This window comes from Gymnogyps californianus, chromosome 1 (assembly GCF_018139145.2).
Source record: "Gymnogyps californianus isolate 813 chromosome 1, ASM1813914v2, whole genome shotgun sequence".
Lineage (NCBI taxonomy): Eukaryota > Metazoa > Chordata > Aves > Accipitriformes > Cathartidae > Gymnogyps > Gymnogyps californianus.
Window position 1 is genome coordinate 112856832 of NC_059471.1, and position 19207 is coordinate 112876038.

The window sequence follows — 19207 nt, forward strand, 5'->3', positions numbered from 1 at the left end:
GTGCGGCTGGGAGGTTGTTTGTGGGCAGCTAGCTTTAAGGGATACTATCTTTCTTTCAAAACCTGGAATTTATTTTTAGCTGCACCATATGACATATAGGAAGAATAAAGCCAGAGCTAGAAGATAGGGAAGGGTCTGCCTTTTCTTAACCAAACTCCTGACATGAGTCACTGATAGAAAATGCTGATTAAGTCACTGCCAATGTGTGCAGGTGTTTCCTCTTTGTTTGGGAAACCTTGAGAGAGACCCATGAGAGGGAAGAGACAGGAGGGATGGGCTGAGGAAAGTAGGAAAGGTTTTGTGGAAGGAGTGCTGTAGCTGAGAATATTTACAGGTAAGTACATGGATAAAAAGGCCTGTTTATGAGCCCTTTTTTCTTTAGTGTTACTCTGGTACACAAGAGTTTTCTGAATTTGGAAACTTTGAGGAGTGAACCCTTGGCTACTTTGTGCAGAAAAAGGAAAAGCTTGTTCTGGTTAGAAGGTGAAGTGAACTTAGCTAAACTAGTTCAATTTAGTTTATGTTAAGAGTTCCATTAAACTGGTGAATGGGTATCGTTATCTAAGGTATTTCTGAGGCATATCAGCCCTATGTAAACAGTAGGAGGCAAGGATATAAACTGGAAACAAAAAGGACAAGGAAAGAAATTAAGATGTTCAACTGGACTATGAATATGTTTTAAAGAATGAAAATGAACAATATAATATCTGGATGGGTTTCCCAGGAACTGGGCTTGTTAGATGATGAAATAGGAACTAAAAAAGAAATGAAAGAGATTTCTTAATTTGAAGTATTTGTGACTATTCTGCAAAAATCATTTAACAAATGTTTCACAGGGAGAAATTCTACATTTGTGCAGTTTTGTTATAAAGTGACTACTTGTAAGTTATACCACGTGTGAATCTAAGAATTTTTCCCTTTGGTTTTGATATATGTATTTTTTCTATAATATTGTCTGATTGTTACACCAATCACTTAGATTTTTAGATTTAACTGTTTTTGTGATGAAATTGGTGGGGGCCTTCCAATTTATTTTGTAATGCTTCCTGGATTTTCATCCCTGACTTGTAACCATTAAGAACCTTGGAGAAAGTGATGTTTTCTAGAAAACATTAAATCCACTTTACACTAAACTGATGAGGAAATATCAAAGCCAAGAATCACATTGTTTTACTTTAAAAAAAAAAAAAGTGAGTTGGAATTCTTCTGAAGATGATCTGAAGTGCTGTGCCAAGGGGAAAAAACTGTCTCAAAGTGTCTCACTGAAACAACTTCAAAGGAAATTGGCATGGTTTGGGCATCAGCCAAATCATTCGTAAACCATAACCTTAAATGTCATCCAAAGAATCTTACACTGAACCACTGAAATGCATTTTTTTTCTTTTTTATTTTTCTTTCTGTTTTTTTTTTCCCCTCCCTCTGAAATACGTTTGCTGTGCTGTGGTTACAAAGTCCTCCAAGGAGTATCACAAAGTGGCGTGATGGTTCTTCAAAGCTCAGCATTGTATTTTTGGCAATGTTTTCTACATTAGCCAAATGATTTTAAAATTTCATCTGGCAGGTTAGCTCTGTATCAGCTTTTTATTAAAGGAGTCTCAAGAATGTACATTTTTTCAGTTGAGGTTACCAGAATCTGAAGTCAGTAAACAGGCTCTATATCTATTTCAGCTGATTGCATTAGAAGAATTTATGTTCTCCTTTCCACATCTGTTTCCCTCCTCTTTTGATACTGATAATTACAAATGTAAATGAATGTTTGGACTGTGCTTGCTGCACGAGTGCTGCTGAAGTATTAAATATTATTATTGGGTGTCGTGTTTGGTGTATTGGATAATAATGAATACTTCGGGAAAGACAGCCCAGATTTCATTTGGCCTACATGGAGAAGTACATGTTCGTATGAGGTTGTAGAATGTGTTCTCAAATTTTAGGAAGAAGTCTAAAAGAAGAAGAAAGATTTCTTGTGTACCTTTTCTGCAAAATTTTTTGGGGCGGAAACATGGAGCAAAAGACATTTATTTCAGTGATATACCAAACAGAAACAAACTCCAAAACTTATGCATGCAAGTATCATTTAAGATTACGTAAAAAAATCTGTATTTGTTGTTTACTTGATCATTATTTCCTAATAGGTATTTGCAAGATGAAAACTACAGAGGGGAAAAATAGGTGTTCTTTTGACATCTGGAAAGAAACATGAACGACAGGGTTGAAATATTTAATTTCCGTTTCATGTCTTTTCATATATGTGTGCTAATATTTTTTTTTTTTTTTTAAGTTCTTTGCATGGAGGAAACCGTGTAAGTATAATCACGCCTGGGCCAACTAGCTCTATCTAAGTGGTATAGTTAGTTGTAAATAATCAGAGGCAGTGGCGTGCAGACTTGTGCCATGCACAGGCCGCGAAAGAGTACCAAAAAGACTGTCAGAGATATCTTTGGAGTGGGAAGACTCATGTATGTGCTCTTGACATGGAACACAAGCTCTTGGCAGAGTTGCAGCCATTAACCAGAGCAAACAGTGTAAAAAGAGCGTCTAATGGTAGCAGGCGGTGAAGCAGGGAGGACTAAGGGAAGAGGCACTTGGCCTGGAGTGGCATGAAAAGCAGTTCAGCTCTCCCAACAGGTCAGTAACAGTTTGATGAAGATGGACTTACCAAGGTAGGAGAGTTTCTTCTGTTGCCTGCTCTGAGGAGGGTGTTAGTGTGAGAGGAGAGCAGCCTGACACTTTTTTCTTTTCATATGTCTCAGTGAGGCAACTGATTTTTGAAATAGAGCTGGCTTTCAGGAAAGAAGTGTTTAATTATTCTACGTTATTCTGTTTATTCTCCTACCGCTGTTTTCTATTCTTTCTTCAATTAAATACTGCTTGTTAAGCCTCCCCATTTTCCAGTTATGTGAAGATATTAGCTCACTGAGTCCAGATCTATTTTATCAGCTTGCTAAAATTTGAAGCTATTGCTACCAGTCGATTTTTGGTAGAAGAATGATGATTGGTTTTGCTAATTCTTCTTCGTAATTAGGGTGGTTTGGTTGGTTGTTTTTGAGGATGGGCAGAACATGAATAACAAGCCTCAGTGATTTTATAAAAAAGAAAAAAAAATGCATCTTTCCAAATGATACCACTAGATAGTCACTTATTCTGATGTATTCTTTTCTTCCTTCATCTTGTGGTAGTCTCTAGAAAATGAATATAAATTTCTCATTGCTACATTTTGCTCAGTTTGAACCTGACATTTTTTGCTTCTGGTGGGAATGGAAGATGAATAGCAAGAAAATGAGATACAACTGAATCTGAGTGAATAATCAGTGATTAATTTTCTGTTGTCTTTCATTTATTGCCACTCTTAGTCTTTTTGAAATTTAAGAAGTCACCTAGTGTAGTAAGGAGATCCAAAGGCAAAGGGGTGTATTGCCTAGAAGGCTTCTGGAAAACGGTATAAGCTAAGCTTTTCTGAAACTGAGAACGACACAGACTTCATAACTGTGAAAGTTTCTTCCATTCTCTGTTTCTGTAAAGTGCACATCACCCATGTAGACCTTTCAGTAGTAAGGATACAGTCTGGCCCATCTGTTCATGAGCCAGATAAATACACAACTCTTTCTGCAGCAAAGACTTACAAGAAAACTATCTAAGACCCGAGACTATAGAAAACTGATGCATGCTTTTCCCACTGACAGCTAATACCAATGATGGTCACTCTGTGTTAGGAGAGAGAGTTGACAGCTTGGGAAGATGAAGGAAGCTCTTTGGAACTCAAGAACTGAAACTCCACCTTGCGTATGAGGAGATTTTAAGGGTGTTTTTAAGAGACTGAAAGCAGCCCATGATTTTTAGGAAAGACATGGAGATGTCCCAAGCAGTGAGTAACAGGCAGAGGGGTAAAAAAAAAAAAAAAGAGAAAAAAGGCAAACATCAGTCTATGAGAGTGAGAGACTGTGGCAGCCAGGCAGGCTGTTGGACTGACTGCTCTCAGAGGTCACGCTAAAGTAGAGAAAGAGCATGGACTGAAGAGATGAATAATGACTAGTGAGAGTCAAATATGATCTCTCTGGGCCTCAGCAGGAAAACTGAACAGTGAGGAACACTGACGAGCTGAATCCCAGAGGCTGAGACGGTAAGAAATGATAATGTCCAGACCAAGGAAGAAAATGGAGCATGATGTGAAGCCCATGGTAATATCTGAAATACAAATAAGGTTCCTTTTTAAAACCACAAACACAACAAATTATGAAAATGCTGATCCTAATGATGGCTTCTGCAGTGAATATTTTGTGTGTGAGGGGAAAAGTAACCATTTTCTGTGTCTTGAGAGAGAGCTTGAAGTTTGTAAATGGGGAATAAGCACAGCACTGCAGTGCCTGAGGAGTAGGTTATTTTCAAGAACTGTGGTGTGCTATAGGAGGACCATGACTGAAGACTTGAATTAACGGAGTCTCCTCAGAGAAAAATGTCGATAGAAATATTTTGATCAATAAAGTTTATATTTATTTTTTTAAGTAGTGCAAATATAGTTCCTACACACTCGCTGCATTTAAAGCTTCTGTCCATATAAATATGTCAAAAGAAGATTTTACTGTTTATTCATTGAGTAGTCTGGGAAAAGTTGCTTTTATCTCTCTTCCCTCTCTCTTCTGCACGAAACCAGGGAAGTCAGGTCAACTAAAACAAAGTATATGTAACTAATACTGCTCCTGATACAATAGTACTTATGCTTGAAGTTAAACCTGTATGCAAGAATTGGCAGCTAAACTAAAATACTTTAAAAAAAAATTAAAAAGAAATAAATTTAACATTAAATGATTGGCATATCCACTATTACAAAAGAGCTGTAGGGATATTGCAAATTCTAACATTTTAATTAACAAAATTTTTCAAAACTTTTCCAAAAGTTTTTCTAATTTGAATTTTAACACTGTTTTCAGCATTGAGGTAAATATGCTTTAATGAAAACTATATCTGCCTATTTTACAAGCTTCAGATTGACCTTACCTAATCTGTCTGTGTTGCTGGAGGTGATGAAATGATTGATGAATAAAGCAACTGGGAAATCCCTGAATTAACTCTTAAACGAAGGCCCACAATAGAACTTTGAGTCTCAATATGTGTTGAAACTATCTCAAAGGATTTGAAATCTCCATTTGAATAGAAATTTTGGCAGAAGAGGGAAAACCCTTACAGAAAGTCAAGTGTTCACAGCTTTTAAGTGAATTTTATAAGAACGGGTGTCCCCATTTTGATGCATAACCAGAGACCACTGATACTTCCATTGCTTGGTGGAACAGCACTGAAACCTATTTGGCTGTCTTTAAGTCAGTTCTCAAATCCTTGGAAGGTGCATTTTCTTCATGCTAATTGCTATCTGAAACTTCATTTTATTCTGTAAAAGGAAATGTTCAATGGATCTAGGAAAAAAAAAATGGATTCAGTTTTGAGTGAGGAGGTTAATATTGTGCACCACTTTTCAGCAACGGCATTTGCTCCAGAATGAGAAAGCAGTGTCTTCATGCTGAACATGCCGTAACAGAGCTGCTGTAAAGTGAGTTGAATCACAGCTAAGGTATATCATTCTCTATACCCAGCATTTCATGAGAGCTCCCTGGAGAGCTCTACAGCTATTTTTGATGTGGATTGTAGGTATTATTGTTTACTTAGCATTTCACAATATCTGGATATAGATAAAAGTATCTCTTCAAGAGTCAGACATTTTGAAAAGCTAGATTCACAAAGAAGATAGAAGCATATTCGGTACAATAACTTTACATTTAATCTTGCCTAAAACAGATTAATCTTTGTCACTCACAAACTTCAGTTGTTGAGTTTACAGACTCTAGAAATAAATTTGCAAAGACTGGAACTTATGTAAGCTTTAATATGTAGCTGTGTATACTTTAAGTATATAGAGTAGAACCTTTTTTGGCTGCTTTTTTTTTTTTTTGGTAAAGTTTACACCAGCTTTTATTCAAACTGAATTTCAATCTTAAACATAGTAGGACTTGCTCACTTCAGTGATTTTAACATTTTTCAATAAACAACTATAAAAAGAAATGTAACTGATGTATCTGGGAGTTACCTGAGATTTGCAGTCCTTGGGACTCAAGCCTGCAGCGTTAAACATTTTGGTTAAATCCATTAAAAAGCTTAATCACATAGTTTACTTGCAAACATTGAGTAGTTTCAATTAATAGACGTTAATGGACTACTTGCATACCTTAATAACTTGTGTGGGTCATGAGCGCACAGCACATACTAACCTCTAATCACCTAGGAATTTCTGGAACATGAAAGAACAACTGAAACAAAGCAACATAATGAGTTGGGCTTTGTCTTCTTCAGTTCATTGATATGACCAAACTTCTGTTTTCATGTAGATTGCCTCAGTCTGCATTTGCATTACAAATTTTTATTCTTACTGGTGTTAAATGGATATATAATACTCACATGGCTGTAACAATGAGCTTACAGGCTCGCTTATTTTGTTTTATAATTCAGCATTGTAGTGAAATGAAAAGCAAATATTTTGCTATAATGGTTATGCTAATTGACTTTTAATGTTGTTTTATTTTCCAGCTACTCACCAGCAGTCTCCAAAGTTTAATAAAGCTCAAAACATTTAATTTTATTGCCTTGGACTATTGATTATCTGTTTAACAGTAAGAACAATGTGATCTGTTGTCTTTTCTTTGCTGATTGCCTGAATTATCTTGAAGAAATAAGAGATGTGCATGAGGAGAATCTCATGCAATAAAAAATGTCACTTGTATGCGTTACTCATGGCTATTGTGCAAAAACCACAAGCCTTTAATCTCAGACTTGCAAAGGAAAGAAATTTTATTGTTTCACAACTGAACTCAATATTCCCTCGGGCATTACAACACCATTTACATTTCTCTTTCTTGATTTTTATTGCCAACATAAGCTTATTTAAAGGAATGAATAGCATGCTGTCTACTTTGAGACAAATATTAAAATAATACTTCAAAAACCTTACTAGATTTATTAGAGAGGGTTTATTTCAATCTTAGAAGTTAAATTATTAAGGAAAACCACATCTGTTTCAAAGAAATCACAGAAAGAAAGAAAAATAAGAACAATATAAGGCTACATTCATTCCACCATTATGAAATATTTTTCACTTATAATGTGGCTGTGAAAACCTTGAGAGTGGGAAGACTGAAACAAGCTATTCACAAGAAATAATGGGTCACTCTTTTTAGAAATAATTTATCAAAGCAAACCCATATTTTGCGGCAGTTTGTCAGAGTACAGTGTTTCATTACAATTAGTGAAACTTTTTGTGTGGAAGTGTATTTTCACTATCTTCTAATTACATGGTTAGAAAGAACTATAACTTCTGTCAAATGTATGGAGCTCCTGTCTTACTGTACAATTAATTCTTTTGAAAGCTGCCGTGGTATTGACTGTGCTGCATCAGTTTTCTGTTTGTGAAGTAGAACAAATTCCAGGTGTTGTGGCAGCAGATGTTTTACTATCAATGAGCTCATAGAAACTATCATTCTAGTGAATCAATAAGTGTAATCTTGTGCTTGGTGAGCTGGAACAAATCACTTGTCTTTCATGCTAACTTTATTTTTAAGTATAACACGTCCTGTGTCTCCAAATTTTTGGAGAAGCATGTAACATGCTTAACAGGGACCCCTCATTTTTCTACATACCTGTAACTTCAGTGCTTGCACTTGGGATGTCAGTTGCGTTCATTGGAGAGAGGAAAACAAATGAGATAAATCATCCAGGAATATTAATACTGAGGAAGTAAATAGAGGTAGATGTGTACAGAATGTGTTGGTTGTTGTTATTAGATTCTCTATCTTTTTAAGAAAATCTCTGTGTTTTGTTTGCGTATATTCTGGAATATCAATATTTGCTTGTGACTTGCTTCATTAATATGTGCTGTTTAGCCTGAAGAAAGTTGAAGAGTGACTGAAAGGCAGTTTTAGCAATTATAGAGTTTCTAGAGTTAAGAAATAGGAAGTGTTATCAATTTCATTTTAAAGGTCTCCTCCTTCCCCCCAGTTAAATTTTACCTTTAAAATTATACTGCCAGGAAAACTGAACATAAAATCATAGAATAGTTTGGGTTGGAAGGGACCTTTAAAGGTCATCTAGTCCAAGCCCCCTGCAATGAGCAGGGACATCTTCAACTAGATCAGGTTGCTCAGAGCCCTGTCCAACCTGACCTTGAGTGTTTCCAGGGATGGGGCATCTGCCACCTCTCTGGGCAACCTGTTCCAGTGTTTCACCAGATATAACATGTCAGGTTATATGTGAAAGTAACAATGTGCTCAGGATTTGGGCTACTCTTATCCTGGCTGTGATTTTTTTTTTCATACAATGAAAAAAAAATTCTCAAAGAAAAGCCTTAGTTGAGACCATAGCATTTTGTAGGTCCAAAATGAGCTGCATGCTTTCATTTTGTGATAACCTTCTGACTAATTCTAGTAAAGGCTTTTAGTTTCTGAACAAGATAGGTTTAAAATTGAGTTTGGGGACCCTCCTTGTCAGTAATTTGGCATATATTTTGTCTCTTATATTTGTGGAGAAATTACAAAAAGACATACAATTGCATTTCCTAGTGTTTAAATTCAGGGGGATTGAACCAACCTTCTTCCTCAGTAAAGCTTATTTTTTGGCTCCACCTCTCCAGTTCTCTCTAGTGTTAAGCAACGTAGAAAGGTTATTTCTTCTTTCTCTGCTTTTACGACTGTTAGTTTTCAGCCATACACCTTCCTTGGTCTAGATCACCAGTGTCACTTCCAGCATGGGGGACCTAGGAGAAATGAGCAATGAAACAGAGAAATGAAATGTCCTGGACTTATGCTTGAATAAAATGTAACCATGGTATAAAATCCTTCAACTAAGCACTTTTCCTTGAGATAAACTGCTTTGGGGCAGACAAATTAGCCCCAGAGAAAGGAGCTTCTGGCCAGTGTGGCTCCAAAGCATCAGGTAATCTATGGTGGACACCCTGTCAGCTTCTGTCCTGGGCAGCAGTTGAACCATGTTACCTCCATAAACTCCCTCCAGAAATCTTTCTCACAAAATCTTTTTTGAGGCAGGATGTTAAATGTGCATGACATCAGACAATTGTTATAAAGGGACATTAGAACATTTGATTATTTTAGAAAATTATCAGAAGGACTCTTTGCATAAGCTTTTGACCTATGTGCAAATATTTTCAATGTTGTTTAGCCTCCTCTACTTTAAAATAAAATTTCAATCTAAAAGCAATTAATAAATCACTGCATTATTTTGGAGTTTGATATAAGCTTTTCTTTTTAAAGGTGATATTTAGACATGGACAACGCGTCATTTTGTGATTTTTCTGGAGAAAAATGTTTTATCAGCTCTTATAAAAAAAATTTTTTTCTGTTGCATATAAGTTTGGAACTAGTTGAATTGAGAACCTATTGGTAACATCAGTTCTTCATATCTAGACACCTCTCTGGAAGTTTGTAAACTCTACCGTTCGTGGTGAAACCTGTTAAAAGTTTTTCAGGAAATGTTGTTTTCAATGTACATTAAAACACATGGGTTCAGTAGGAGCCAAAATGTACCTAAGCATTTGGTTTCTGTCTTTGGACAACAGGCAAATCAATAAGGCACTGATTGCAATTATTAGTTTAAAGTGTTTTCACTGTGCTACTTTACTGTAATACTTTTAAATAAATATATGTTGTAAATACACAAAAAAAATTTGCAAATTTCAGATACAATTGTTTTTTGCAACAAAAATAGTTTAGAAACTTTAGTAAAAATAGTGTTTATATAAAATATATGTAATATGAGAATTTCAAAATATGTTTTGTTGTAGCTAAGTATTGATTATTATTTTCTTCCTTTTACTTAGAATATCATCATTATTATATATATTTACATTCATTTTACATTTTTATTTTTCATTATTATTAAATTGTGATAAGCACATAGAGAAAAAGGATAATCCATGCTCTGGGGGAAAAAAAAAGCCCTAAAACTTAGCATGCAAGACTTTTTTTTTGCGTTTATTAAGGCAAGATAGCTATAAATATGAAAGGATTTGGGAAGGAAAGAGGAAAGAAGATTTCAATGTAAAAGTACTTAGGCTGCTTTAGAACTTAGGACTTTTAAATTTTAATGGAGTATCTAATGGACCACCAAATGTATCTGTATATTTTCTCTGTCAGCTGCAGTAATGACTTAAGATTTTCTAACTAATGTGTATAAATTATTTTAATGTAGCCCATAAGATTGAAACAGAACAAGATATAGCACTGTGTGACAAAACTGTCCGTAAAACACCTGCAAAAACAAGAGATTTGTTCTACAAAAATTTACATTTTTTACCCTGTGAGATTTGGGTAAGGATAATTATCTCTTGGTGGCTCTGCTTCCCTATTTGTAAAATAGAGGAAATTATGCTTTTAAGAAAGTATTCTGCCTGCCTATTATGTTAGCTTAAGTGTCGATGTGAATCTGCGTTATTCCTGTAATATCCCCGTCCATCCCTGCGATAACTGTTCTCTCACATTTGTGTGACACTGTGAAGTGTTTGAGAGGAAGATGCAATACAAATATAGAGCAGAACTGCCAAGCATCATTTTTATGGTAGGAGTATGTGTGTCCCAGCACCCACCTGCACGAGGGTGCTGTGGCTGGTGTTCGGTTTCTCTGTCTTTTTTGATCAGACACTGCGAAGAGGTGAAATGTGAAGGTGAGGGTAGGAAGAAGAGAGAAGTGACGTCCAGATCTCTTCTCCTTGTTGCGCCAAGGCAGAGGGCTAGAGAAATGCATGGCCATGATATGAAAATGTCACAGATTAGGTGTAAAAACTGGTTGGTGGCTGCCAAGGCAAACAAGGACTCCCTAAATGAGCAGCACAGTTACCAGTGTGCTCTGACACCCACGATAGGCGACTTCTGATCGCTCGCTCTGTGCGCTCAAGGCAAGTCTGGCACCATGAGCTCTGGGGACATGGAGGCTGCTACCGGGGTTGAGTGACCTTCAGGCCTGGGAGTCCAGGACACAGGTGTGGTGAGCCCATGCTTTGAAGAAGCTTTCATGTCACCTCCTTGCTTTGGGATCATCTGTGTTTTAGAGCATTTCTGAGACTCTTATGTCTGCATTGGCTTCTGGCTGTGGCCTACGTACTTCAGGGAACTCAGGAATAAAAGTCACCCCATATGTCAAGCTGGAAAGAACAAGCAATCGCAAGTGTAAAGAAGGTGAAAATATGAGAAATTATACTCATCCAATTCATTTAATGCAACTATCGTCATTTTTGTGCAGTACTAATTAGTAACAACCAGCTTTTATCAGAACTCTCAAAAAACTTGTAGAAAGGGTATTATTTTCTTCCACTGGGAAACTGAATTGAAGGGTGATTAAGTGATTTTTCTGAGTTCATCAAAGGTAGAGCCAGGGATAAAGGTTGCATTTATGAGACCCTGACCTCTGTTCACTAGCTCACAGCACTATCAGAAATGTGACAAAATTCTGAAATACGGTTCCCATTACAACGTTAATTCTAATATTTCTATGAACTCCCTCCTTTACAGGTGCACTAGGAAAAGGATATTAGTAAGGACCGTATGGTATGCTCTAACATGTGTCCTACAAGTGCTTTTTTTGTCTTATAATAGTTTTACCATCAGTTAAAACAATTGTTATAGGGAATGCTTAACACAGTGAGCTTTATCTATCTGTTGGTATCACCTTTTTTTAAGATTTAATTTTGTAATAGTTTTAAATTATAAATCATGTCTTAAACAGGTTAGCATCAAACTTTCAGGCTTTACTTGCTCTGTTTGAGTCGATTCACGGTTTAAATTCAGGGCTTCTTTTTGCCGCCTTGTTCTCTCTCACACACACTTTCGCTCTCTCTTCTTTGTGTGATTCTTAAATCTGAAACAACAAATTTGATTGCTTTGCAGATTAAAACTGAAAATCGGTTATCTCATGAAATAAATAGACAACCAAGCTTGACATTTTTATTCTTGGAAGGATGACATTTAAATTGCTATTGATCAGAAAAAAAGTTCAGTTTGAGCAAAAGAATAAGGATAAACTCAGACTTATTTGCTGAGGCTTTGCAAACAATTTAGATATATAACAGACTCTTAACAGAAAAATCTATGTCTGCTGAAAGTCATCAGGTTTTGTTACCTCTGTAATGCTCTCAACTTTTTAAAAGTCTATTGTTAAAGGATAATTTTGAATCCTACTTAATTAAAAGTTAAAATCAGAAGAGAGAACTAAGGTCTTAAAGTTAAATTTTGAAATATTTATTTCTAAAGTTAGGAATATGCAGTTGGGTGGGGTTTTTTTGGTGGTTGTTTTGTGGGTTTGGGATTGGTTTTTTCTTGTGGGTTTTTTTGGTTGGTTGGTTTGGTTTTTTTGTTTGTTTTGTTGTTTTGGTTTTTTTTAAAAGGATAAAACCTGGAGAAGTTCGTGATATGCATGATCTTCCTGGAAGGTGAATGTTTCTCCCTATTCTGTGGGATAGCTGGGTTTATTTCTGTTCTGGAGCCTCTTGCCCTGCTGGACAGCAGGTGATCAGAATGCTCTGAAGCAACTGCTAGCACCTTTGGAAGGTGTTAATGTCCTTTGCTGCTGAGCCATGACATGTTAGTGACACTTTCAGATGGTTAAAGAGTAGTTCTTAAAATATTTTTATCCTGGAAGTTTATTGTGAATTTGACCTTGCTGCATGTAAAAAAAAATCAAGGCTAACAAATAAACAAGAAGTCCCTCTCTTTTAAAAGTGATCTGAAAGTCTGATGTTTGCTTAGCATCCTTTTTGATTCAAAAAAGCCATCCCCTGGTTTTTGATGTCTAGAATGTTTTCCTCATGGTAACTACAGTTTCTCTTGTCTCATTTTAATCTGTGTGGTTTATTTAGATAGGATCAGAATACCTTTCAATAATTTTAAAACATCAATAATAGTGCTGTTTTAGTTCAGGCATGTATGAAAAGCAATCTTAAAATTCCATTGTTTTAGTAGTAGCGTATATTTCTGTGCTAGGTTGTCTTTCTGAAATACTTGCAGAAAGGTATGAAGAAGCTCCCAGAAGGGACCTTTTAGTTCTAAAAAAGGTAGAGATTTCAGTGTAGTTATCTTCATTTTTAAAAACCGCCTCTCCATTTTTATTTTTTCTCTTTTAATTTTTCTCAACGTGACTCATCTTACTGTTTGTTTTTTCTTCCCACCTCTACTTTACCTTTTGCGTTGTGCTATTAATCCGCTGTGTGTATGTGTTACAACTGCCTTGTTTCTTCCTCTGAAGCATCTGGAGTAGATCAGTGCTAAGGTCAGGCTGTTAGAGTGGGTGAATTTGTGCTCTGCCTGAATTACAGGCAGAGAACTAATGTTCATCAGCGATTCTATTTGAAATAGATAAAACTCAGCCCTTTTCAACATGTCATTGCTCTACTAGTGTGCAAGTCATTAGGTATATACATCTTTATAAAAAAGAACAACACTCAAGGTGCAAGATATAGTGTGGTCTTTGCTTCAGGCTGAACTTTTTGGCTGTAAAACTTGGAATTTTCCTGAAATAGGGAAGAAATAAGGCAAGAAGGAAAGGAGAAGTAAAAAAGATATGCTGGATTTATTTGTGAATTGTGAGGTTTTGGGGGCTTAGGTCAGTTCTTTAAGACTACTCATGGTCAGTAGTACAGAGGGATCTGGACTGAGCCTGCTCTATGCTTTATTTATGCATAAGGATAGGTTTCTGGGGTTTGAAGAGACATTTTGCTCTTGTCCTTCTTTTAAATGCTTCTGTTTCCTTGGATACAAATAGCTACCCGAAAGGGCCTGAAATATTATATAATCCAATTTGATGAACGCCAAAGTTACAATTTCAAACCGAAATGACCTCGTTTTAATGGAGTTCTCCACAACGTGCACAGTGAAGTTTGAGCTGTTATTCATCAGAGGGTATGAAGTATACTATTGCAAATATACACTGATACAAATGAATGGTTATGAGAATTTTATGACCCACTCATTTCTTTAATATCTTAAGTAGGATGAGGCAATTGGCTGACTAATGAGATCTTAATGGGAGTAGTGGTCTGAGTGAGGGGAGTATAACTGTCTTCATTTAGTCTAAATCTGTCCTGCTTAGAAATTTACTGTCCTGAGAATTTTTCTTTTAATACTGCAGAACTGGCACTGACAACATTACCAGTATATGTAATGGTTTGGAAAGGGCAATGACGGCAACAGAGAAAGTAATCTTAGCAAATGTGAGGATTGCTGGGGAGTGTTTTGAGGAGACCTGCATATTTTCAGGAACAAGATAGAATTTTCTTTTATCAGACCCCAGGACTTTAAATCTCCGTGGCCCAAAAGACAAATTTCATAAATAATTTCCAGCAGTTAGGGTACATAGCTTTCATTTTAATTTTTTACCAGAGATATGCAACGTAATGTAGTGAAATAAATCTTAGTTGCATGGGCTTTTGTTTGTGTCCTCTAATATTATCTTATAATTCACTCCCATTTCTTCCTATCATTTATTTTTTTCCTCCCTTCTGATTGTAAGAGCTCTTCACTTGAAGAACTTACTTTTAGCTGAGGTATCTTGTCTACTTTAAGAAATTTTTTTGCTCTCCCTTTTTCCTTCTCATCCATTTCCACCTGATTCTTCCTAGTCTGTTAGCAGACTAGCATAGTAACTATGAGTTTCACAGTTTATATTTACTTTCATTCCCTTTTTGGTCTAAAATTGCTTTCATAAATGTGTCTCTCACTGCTGTGTATTTTGAAGTTTAACATCTTCAGGTCAATTAGGTCTCTCAAATTTATGTAGCACTTTGTTACAGTAGCAGTACTACTGTAGCTGTTACAGTCTACAATATTTTGGCTGGAAGTAACATCTTAGACCAACCAACATAGTCTGGAAGAAAATCTGCAGCTTGTAGGGATATATGCTCTTCCTGTCTGAAAGAGAAACAGCTATCTTTAAAACTAAATACCAGTTGAAAACAATTATTTTAACTTAATTAGCTGTGTTACTTAGACCATGGAATAATAGATAATTGGCATCTGTGTCTGTATGGAGGTGTTAACCATGTCTTTAACTTTTTTCCTGACTTACAAGAAAGGGAGAGAGCGAATTTATCATCTGTGGGACGTTGTCAGTTAACGGAGGGAAATTGCAATATTCCATAAAAGCAGTGCCTCTATTGAGTACATAATTGTGAGTATCCTCTAGTGTTATGAATTCCGGTTTCCAATTCGTATGGGAATTAGTTCATCTTTTACAGGCTTTTTGGGAGCCTCCCTGGGAGGGGAGGAGACGAGACGGGGGTTGGAGCTGACTTATGTGATAAATGCCCTTCCCCGAATGCCTGTGCCCTTCGTCAACTACCTCTGCAAGGTCACTGTGAGGCTGTTGTTTCACCCAAGCAATTTGGGGAGCACTATTTGGTGCTTTGGATGATGTACCCTGCATTTTGGAAAGGGTGTGGACTGGGTATGGGGCGGGTTTTTTTGTGCTGTGGGAGGCATCTTCTGGGGTTGTCCAGATTTGTGCTTTTTCCCTAGGTGTGGGCAGGTCACATTTGATACATGTCATGCATTGGGGAGTTTCATGATAAACAGGGGCTGTTTGAAAAGTAGGAGTTTCTGGGAAATGTCTTTGAAGATTGAAACTTCTTCTGGCATGCGTTGTAACTTTTGAAGAATTTTATTTTTTGTAAAAAAATTGTCCATAGGAGGTATTTTCCCAGAACACTGTTCTAGTCAGGTAAAAATCCTCTTTAGGTAGCTAAGTGGTATCACAGCAGTTCTCCTCAGAAAATATGGTGGTATTTAAAGGGATGTCTTGTATTATTTATATTGTTGTATATAGAAAAATGAGTTTATAATGACTAGTTAGTACAACTACTACTGCTACTTTTATAGTAATAATATCAATAAGTAATAATTCTTGGTTCATAAGACATGTATTGAACTCTTTTTCATCTGGTTGGAAAGATTGCTGGGTTTTTGGAGGTAGAAATTAGTTTGGGCAAACTCTTGATTGTTTTCTGCTAAAGCTTGTCATTTAGAGAGGACAAGAGAGTCCTACAGGAGGCTCAGGGCTCCTCAGCTTAAACTGTTTTTTTTTCTGTCTTTAGAATGACAGTTTGAGTACATACCACTACTACCATAGGAGGGAGAGAGATATAACACCTTTTTTAAGTTTGTTGTAGTGGATAATCTCAGAGCTGCTTGTCAGCCTCATTGATGCAGTCTTTCCGTTTCATGATTACTATCTCCTTTCTTTTGTCTGCTACTTTAATTACTATTTGGTGGTTATGGACAGTATGGATTTTCTCTCTGAAAGATAACAATCTTTTTCTCTTCTACAGCGCTTTCTGCTCTGTAGTCAGAAAACATCTTTCTTTTAGATGGTCTGACTAATATATGCAATTAAACTTAATTGTTTTCAACTTGTATGCAGCTTTGAAATTTCCTCTGTTTCAAATCTGAAGAGCTTGTGTACCTGAAAGTCTATTTTCTTTTCCTGCTAAAGGATCTTTTTCCATAGATCTTGTCTTAGCTTGGGTGGGAATCTACTTTTAACATGGATCATTATCCTAAATAAGATATTAAAGTGTGACTGAAATAGATTCCAGGTACAGCCTGGCCATCATCAGTCTGCTACATTTTTTGACACACCTTTAGGCCTACCCCATTCAAAATAAGATAGCAAAAATTCAGTACAATTAAGATAGCTTTGCTTTAAAAACAGTGAATTTAGGAAGCCATTTTATTAGCAAGTTATAGAATATAAAATTTTCTTAATAAACTTGCAAATCTGCATCGGCAGCTAAAATCTTAACATCATTATTTAATAAACTTAGATAAAGGCAGTGAAACCCAAAATGCCTATCCACATTTAGGAAATCCAAATTTCCTACACAGTCCTAAAGAAGGACACAGTTGCCTGAAATTGCACGGAGGCAAAATTTAGGGTTAATTCAGTATTGTGATTTTCAGAATTCCCAGTCCTTTAGCTCCTGAAGTCTTGAAGAACATAAATTTTATTAGGTGAATATCCCTAAGAATCTAATATTTTTGTTTACGTGCTTCCCTAAACCAACGCTGCTTTGGCAGAACTGAATAGTTCAGCGTGTTTCATGGGTGCTGAGCTCAGCTACCTGAGTAGCACCAGAGCAACACCCTTAGCAGTGTACATTATATTGATTTTTTTTTTTTTTTTTTTAATTTTTTTGTTTCGTGAATAAGGGCCAGGAGACAGAACAGCTCTGTGTGAGAAGGGAAAATGGAGGCGGAAAGCAACAGTGTGGACTGTGCTGGCCTGCTGCTCCTGTGGACCTGCTGATAGGGAGGGTGAGGGTGGCAGTGGCTCCAGGGGGAGCAGCCTGACCTGGTTCCTACAGTACCTCCCAAGCCTCTGGGGCTGCCCAGGGCTTGGGCACAGCGAGAGCAGGCTGTGGGGCCAGGGCCAGGGCGCTTGGACCCAGGGAAATTTTCTGCTATAGGCCAGCATACACCTTTCCTCCATGCAAAACTCTCAGCTCAGCCCAAAACACATCTTTCAGGCAGCAGCAGAAACAGAGGAGATGGAGCTGCTGGTGGTACACTTTCTGTGTGATTACATATTAGCTAAAGCACGTAAACTAGTCCTTGGAGTACGTTTGCAATTACAGGCTTCCTCTCTCAATAAGATGAATATCCTAATCATGGAAATAAAGGGTTATGGGCTGTTTCCTCTTCAGTAAGGTCAGAGCTTTACATTGCCAGTGGGGTATGATCACTATAATCAAGCAGAAGTCCAGGAGATACAGAGTAAGAGAATAAGGGCCACAAAGTCTATAGCTCTATGTTTTAATCATTTTTTTTCTATGAAAAATTAACAAGTTTTACATAGTAAGTGCAAACACGCAAACAAAACACCTCAGACCATCTGGAGGAGCAGCAACCATTTGAAGAACACCAAGACAGACATCAACATTTACTTTCCTGGACATAGTCACAGATATTACTGATGATAGTATTTTGCAACAGAAATAGCATATCCCTCTCTGTTATTGGCAGTGGGGAAAAAAACAACAGTATCAACAAAAACAAATTAAAGGAAACAGATTTACTGTAGTTGCTAAACAAGTGAGAATAGAAGAGTTTGTCTAACAACAGTTTGCCTTCATGCAGTCAGAAAGCCATTAATGTGCAGAGCCAGCAGTTATGGACAGGCATCTACCAGGAGAGAGAGTACTCTTATTTTTCAGGAAGTTTAGGCCACTTGCAATGACCTCTTCTGCTCACATGGTGTTTTATTTGCCTTCAACCTTGCCTTCCCACTCAAAGCAGGAGAACCCACAATAGAACCTCCTTGGACGACACTTTAGATTATACTTCTTGATGATTAAGTTCAAAACTGTAAGATGTGTTCCTTTTTCCCTGGAATGACAGATTAAGAGCGAGAAAGTATTTAAAAAATAATTAGGATTTATATTGTTTATAGCTTTACTTCTAATTACCTGTTTTAAATGAATTTTAGTTTGTGTAATATATGTCTAGGATATATGACTGGTCTGGTCCCGCTCTTGTTAATGGGATCACTGTAATCTTCCAATCCATTTTTGTTTTGGCACTCAGTTCTTAGCTCTATTAAGTTTGTCAAACCTTTTGACAGCCAACTCTCAGCATTTGCCAAGCTGGCTATCTTTAATTTGCGGAAGGAAACACTGATAGAGATGGTTTTCTCTACAAGCATTGAGGATTTTCTTTAAAAGGAAGAGTTCCAGACAGTGACTCGTGCATGTCTTTGGGAAGCAGTCTATACATCACATTAGCTGACGGGAGTTCCTACTTTATCAGGAGTAGGATGAAACCTAATGCTGCAAAACACCGTGTCTAGAATTTTTTCTTTTACTCAAGTGAGCAATAGTCTTAATTGTATGTAATAATATGCATACAATTGTACTATGACTAATTAAATATGTCATGTTGCTTTAGGTACATTTGTTTCATGTTAAACTCTGGATGTAGTTGATGTTAACCGGTTTTGATTCAATGGAGCTAATTTATATTGGTTAAGGATCTGGTCAATTATATTCTGCTTATGTAATCTTGTAAGAGGAAAATAACAAGGAGTAAATTCATAACTTCATGTCTCATTAAGTACACCATCAAATATTAAAAAAAGTTCATTAAATAATAATTCTATATAACTAAGCAATCTTGGTTGT

General features: G+C 36.5%; 1 long non-coding RNA gene across 3 annotated transcripts in view; it reads left to right on the top strand.

Annotated features, from left to right (window-relative positions):
- The first annotated feature begins 284 nt into the window (after window positions 1–284).
- LOC127023761 (uncharacterized) overlaps window positions 285–19207 on the top strand; it is a 41212-nt gene continuing 22289 nt past the window's right edge. For all 3 annotated transcript variants that reach the window (XR_007767471.1, XR_007767470.1, XR_007767472.1), the window contains exon 1: window positions 285–334. This is a non-coding gene — a long non-coding RNA (uncharacterized LOC127023761). The remainder of the gene's footprint in view (window positions 335–19207) is intronic.